The sequence below is a fragment of the Cicer arietinum genome, chromosome 2, assembly GCF_000331145.2.
Source record: "Cicer arietinum cultivar CDC Frontier isolate Library 1 chromosome 2, Cicar.CDCFrontier_v2.0, whole genome shotgun sequence".
Lineage (NCBI taxonomy): Eukaryota > Viridiplantae > Streptophyta > Magnoliopsida > Fabales > Fabaceae > Cicer > Cicer arietinum.
In genome coordinates this window covers 50,572,624-50,579,228 of record NC_021161.2, presented here as the reverse complement: position 1 = coordinate 50,579,228, position 6,605 = coordinate 50,572,624, and positions in this window count along the sequence as shown.

Below are 6,605 nucleotides of genomic sequence, written 5' to 3'. Positions count from 1 at the left end.
TGCTTAAAGTCTGTCTATGATTTTATTTCAGTTGGATTTGGTTTCTGCTGTGACAACAAACATAAATAGTATAAGGTGGTGAGGATTGCCAAAGAAAAGGATAGTATTACTCAAGTGGAAGTATGCATTGTTGGAACCTCAGGATGGATCGATATCGGAAACAACCATACCATTGTAAGTATTGATAATGATCCTGCCTTTCTTGCGGAGATAATTTATTTTCTTGTTGGTTACGTAGATGAGCCAAACAAAAGATCCATAGAAGCTTTCGACCTAAAAACTCATAGTTTTGAACAAATTCCTTCCCCTGCAACGGATGATGAGATGATGAATTTTGTGGCAGAGTGGGTTACTCTGGGAGTAATCAGAGGATGTTTGTGTCTTTGCCACCATCGTGAAGATGAAATTGTTAACGTTTGGGTGAAGCAAGGAGAGTGGAGTATGCTATTTTCCATTATTCTTCCTACTGATTACGGTTACCTAAGCTATATCTACCACTGCTCCCCCATGACAAATGATTCTGTTATTTTATTTTATATAACCTTTATACTATCATTTTTTTTGACTATCGGCATGGAGCTGCATTACAAAAATACATTCTTAGTTGTCCTCCTTATCACCTCTATTCAATAATTCCACACACTCCTAGTTTAGTCTTGCTCAAAGATGCCCTTCAAATTGAAAACCTTGTAGTTCTAAGGTGTGAGAAGGGGGATGAGCAAGCTCTTATGATGCTGGAAGAGGAGAATATGTGATTGCAGTAAACAAATTTTGCACTCTTGATAAGATTAGTTTTAAAATTTATATTTTGTTTATTATTATTATTGATTTAAACAAATTATGCACTTTTGACAAATAAACAACAACAACAGTAAAAATGGTAAAATGGATTTGGTATGTTTGTTTCTGTTGCTGAAATGGATGATGATGACGTTTCTGTGTTTGTTTAGCTATCTTTCTCTTTGAATGTAGAACAAGTCTCTTCTTTAAAAATTATGGAAAATAGACATATTTTAACCCTTGCACCATATGTAGAATATCAGTTTGGTATTAAGGGAAGTCTTCAGTTTTTTTACTCAATATATTGTAGAGATGTTGTTTGATAATTTTTTGTCTATGCACAAGTAAAGTGAAGTATTTAAGACTATGAATGAACATGTTGATAATATATTAATCTTATTGTAGTTAGACTAATTGAAAGATTTGTCAGTGCAGTTTTTTATGTCCAATTTGATTTCCACGACATTGAAATTTATATCCAAGTAAAGGGTTTAACTTCGATGGAAATTCAACTAGATTTGCTAATATTATTCAATCCACACCTCATTTTGGTAGAGTTAGCAAAGATGGGTGAAGTTCAATAATTCTATTTTGATAAGTAATGCACTATGCAACTGATTAAAGATAAGGAAATCATGGATCTAAAAGATAAAATAAAGGTTTAGGTGTGTCTAGGTACTGGACTGCACTTAAGAGGACATTGTAGCAAAGTGTAATCATTTGCACAAATTTTGTTATGGTACATATTACAACTTCATTTATCATCTTTAAGTGCACTAATACAGAGGGAGAGTTTAATTTATCATCTTTCCATTACCCAAATAGTAAAATTTTTGTCTTCATTATCTAATGGATTTGTTTATAAATAAAAAGATATACTTTTATTTCTCCTAAAGTTACCTGGTTTTTCGGAAGCATCATCACTTATTTTCCTTGTCCTCCTTCCAAAAGAGAAAGAATAGCTTCAAAAAATCTCGATTTTGAGAGTGAAGACTACTATCAATCTTTGGATACTTACAAAATTACATACCCGACCACAAAATAAAATTTTCTTTTAACATATATTAGATATCAATCAACGCACTATCTTATTATCATTTCCAACTTCCCTCTACGTTGATGTTTTTGAGAGTGTTTATTTCAATTTGAGTAGTATATTTATTATCTCTACAAATCTTTATGATCTTGTGTTTTTCTTATTTATGTTTGAAACCAAACCCAACCGTTTAAAATGTATAAGAAAGTAGATTTTTTTGCCATTTGAAACCTTCATATACTCACTTGTGATCATATTCTAATGAATAATAGGATCTTTGGTCACATTATTTTGATAAATCTGACTTTTGATAAAAATATATCTTCATCAACTACTTCACAATTTGCTCCCAAATTATCCCTTGGTTTATATTCTTCTTGTGGCATTTCTTGTTTCAACACCGTCGCCAAAAGTGAACTTTTCACATTGCTCTTTCGTAGAAGAAGGAGGGTGAAAGTGCATGATGACTAAGATGTTTAATTATGAGTTGCATTAAAGTAGTGGACACACAAGATTTTATTGAAGGAGTATGTGCTGAAGGGGACTGAAGTGTTATTGAATGCACACTATCTTTAGAATTAGAGGCTACTTTATTTGTTTGTGTTTCCTTTTGGTACAAAGTAAGAATAATGTTTATAAGTTGGAGATTTTTTATGTGTTTATAATTGAAGAGGTAAATTTGAGTAGTAATGGTGGTAGTGGGGGAATTTAGGAAGTGGACAAATGCAATGTGTCATTTTGCTGTTGTGAATGGCATGGAGAAAAATATATATGCATTTATGTATGCATCATGTTTTGACCTCTATTGGATGAAAATTACTTCTACTAGTTATTGATATTAGTTTGCGTTTTAGAAGTCACTAGAAAAGAGTAAATGGATGAACAACTTACAAAAAATAAAATAAAAGATATTAGTAACTTTCTCTTTGGCTAAACATGAATGATTTGATTTTTTATATCATATGGCTTGCAAACCTATCCAGAATAATATTTATTGCTGAAAAGTCAAAACGGGGGTATATATACTAGATGCACTTTGCGACTTTTGAAATGAAATATGAATATGAAGTAATTGAGAAATGCAACTTTGGAAACAAGGGTTTAGTTAAACATTCACCATATTTTATTTAGGTTAATGTACTCCTAATAAATGGAGTAATTTCACTGTATTAAAAATCGAGGAAATTAAGGGGTTGACCTGACGGGCATAATTGCAAAAATTATGTTTTTTTTTTTTTTTACTTTAGTTAATTTTTTTTACTAACTCAACTAAATTAAAAGATTAAAATTAATCCATTAATTTAAATTTAAAACTAATAAGGATATGAGTTATATATACAAATATAAAATAAATAAAAAATCATACGTTAGTTTGATCAAATTTATAGAGGCCAAAACACATATTTTCATGTTTATAATGCAAAACTTAAACTACATAGTAAATCATAATATATTTCTTAAATTTTATAATTTTTTATTTATTAGTAGATTTTAATAACAAGTAGACTAAATTTTTTTTTTTGGATTGTATACAATGAATTTATTTTGAGACTATTTTTTTTTATCAATGGTCACTTTGGTTTGGTTTATGATTTGACTTTGTTGATCGATTTTTGCCTTTATTATTATTGTGAAATATGATACTTTTGATTCAATCATCTAAATTGGTCTGGCATTTCCACTTTTTTGACGGGTTAATCACCGGATGTACTAGTCCGCTTTGCCATTCGTAATTAAGAGTAAACAATGAAATTTGAATATTAAAGTTTAAAATAAATAAAGAGAGGGAAAGTGAAATTTAAAATGAGTGAAAGAAAGGAAGAAGATATGTTGAAATTTGAAATAAGAAGTAATTTTACTATTGAACTCACAAATAAAGTCGAGAGAACTAAATTAAGAGGTTTTCTTTATATGTATATTTCATTTTTTTTTAAATTCTCCATTATATCGTACATTTAAATTTATATATTAAAATATTTTATTTTTGTATTTATGTACTGCGATCACTTATACAATTATTTTTTTTTAGTTCGCGTCTTGAAAATGCGACCATCTATATAATTTTTTAATTTTTTTTTTATTTTAACAAAGGAATAATTGTTAATTTAATAAAAAAATAATAAATAAAAAAACAAAATTATATTAATAAAATTAAACAAAATATATTTAATAAAAAAAACATCAAAGTTAAAGCGGTAAGTTGCTACTTTATTACAAAATAGGAGCAAGTTGTTAAAATAATATACCACGTTACTTGTTTTGACACATGTACTCAACCGTCTTAACTTTAATGTATTTTTTTTTCTATTAAATGTATTTTATTAATATAATTTTGTTTTTTTAAAAATATTTTTATTATTTTTTATTTATTAAATTAATAATTATTTCCTTATCAAATAAAAAATTAAAATATTATAGATGGTTGTAAACCTTCTATTACATACATTTTCAATTTAGAAGGACAATTTAAAAAAAAAAAAAAAGAGATGAAAAAAAACCAAATTTAGAAGAATAATTTTAACATTTTGCTAAATTTTGTGGTTGCATGTTGGCTCTATCTTGTAAACATGGAGTTAAAATGGTTTCATTTGAGTTGGCTTAAGAATTCGTCTTAGGATGAACTCTGTGATTCACGAAGTATAATTCTGCAATCTTTATATATATATATATATATATATATATATTTATTTATTTATTTATGTATTTATTTATTTATTTATATGAATAGTTTTTTCTCGATTGGAATTAACATATTCATATTGTTTTTGTACCTTGAATTTACCTTATAAATTTGACTTAGCATATGTAGAAGAGTGGAACAAACCGAGTTTTAAAAAATTATGGAAAATAGACATATTTTAACCCTTGCACCATATGTAGAATATCAGTTTGGTGTTAAGGGAAGTCTTCAGTGTTTTTACTCAATATATTGTAGAGATGTTGTTTGATAATTTTTTCTCTATGCACAAGTAAAGTGAAGTATTTAAGACTATGAATGAACGTGTTGATAATATATTAATCTTATTGTAGTTAAACTAATTGAAAGACTTGTCAGTGCAGTTTTTATGTCCAATTGGATTTCCACGACATTGAAATTTATATCCAAGTAAAGGGTTTAACTTTGGAAATTCAACTAGATTTGCTAATATTAGTCAATCCAGACCCGATTTTGGTAGAGATAGCAAAGATGGGTGAAGTTCAATTGAATTTATGTTTTGATAAGTAATGCACTACGCACAGTAGTGATATTTGACTTATCAAGGATAAGGAAATCAATGATCTAAAAGATAAAATAAAAGTTTAGGTATGTCTAGGTACTGGACTGCACTTAAGAGTACATTGTAGCAAATTGTATTCCTTTGCACAAATTTTGTTATGGTTATATTACAGATGCATTTATCATCTTTAAGTGCACTAATACACAGAGGGAGAGTTTAATTAGTTATATAAGGACATGCCTTCATTAGTAGAAGACTCAAGAAATATGCAATTAGGTGAAGCTACGCTTAATAGGGTTACTGTGATGGCTTGAAGATCAATTATACTTATAACTTACCTGCCTCTAATCTTAAAATTATTCTCTTTAGCAAACAAGGATATATTTTTTCTCCCATTTTCAGCCTAGTTTTTTGCATTTGATTTGTTCTAAAATTTGCGTGGAACAGTGTAATTTTTGTAGTAACTTTGTTCTTGTTCCACTGTTGGGTTACTTTGGTAATGAGATTACTTCTCTCTAGAAAATCAGTGTTTATGTTGGTCGTGAATTCATATGTGAATTACTTATTCTTTGCATGTAAAAGGGGTTTGGAAGGTTGTGTAGGTATCATAAAAATCTTGGGAAATTTTTGGATTCTCTAGTGTTGTGTGTAGAGTCACCGTTGTGCAATGCTAAGGGATTTTCTAGTACAGATAGACAACAAGGTTGTGTTTGGATTTAGAGCCTTGAGGTTGTCCTATTAATTTGATAGAATTCTCTAATTAAATACGGATTTTCTGTGGCATGTAGATGTTGCAGCATTTACGTCATCACTCCTACAATATTGTTAAAATCGTTGTTCTGCTATCCTGCATAGTAGAATCGTGCATACATATAAATCTGTATATTTGTGGGTATGACATCAAGGGATAAAGTCTTTTTTGTGTTAGAGTGAAATGAGTAAGTTACGATCATTGTATCAAATCAGAATGGTTAAGACATGAACATAATTGTTGGACTTTAGTCCTCTTAATCCTAGTTTTGACATAATTAACAAACATACAATGTTCATACATCATATGATAAATCTAACATTTCAATTGAGCAAGATTTCAGGAACACCAATCCAATCCCACACACTTGAAACAAATTGCTTGGAGCACAAGAAATCAACAAAAGTTGAATTTTGACTGAGTAAATCGATTGGGAAATCGATTTCATAACAAGGGTGTAAGGAAATATAAATGTTTGTGATTGTATAATCGATTGGGCAATCGACTGACTATATTAGAAATGAAAATTAAACAAGTCAGTGGCAACCTGGTTTACAGGTTAATCGATTGTAAATATCACAAAATGAAAACTGATTGAAACTAATCGACTGGCAAATCGATTGTACAAGTCACAGTGACACTCCAGTTTTAAGGGTAATCGATTGGCAAATCGATTGCTTAAGTACTATTTGCAAAATAACTTCACCTGTGACAAACACAATCGATTGGACAATCTATTGTGTGAATTTCAATCATATCAAGTTTGGTTGCAATCGATTGGGAAATCGATTGAACTAAACATCTGGTAAGAACTTTTCAG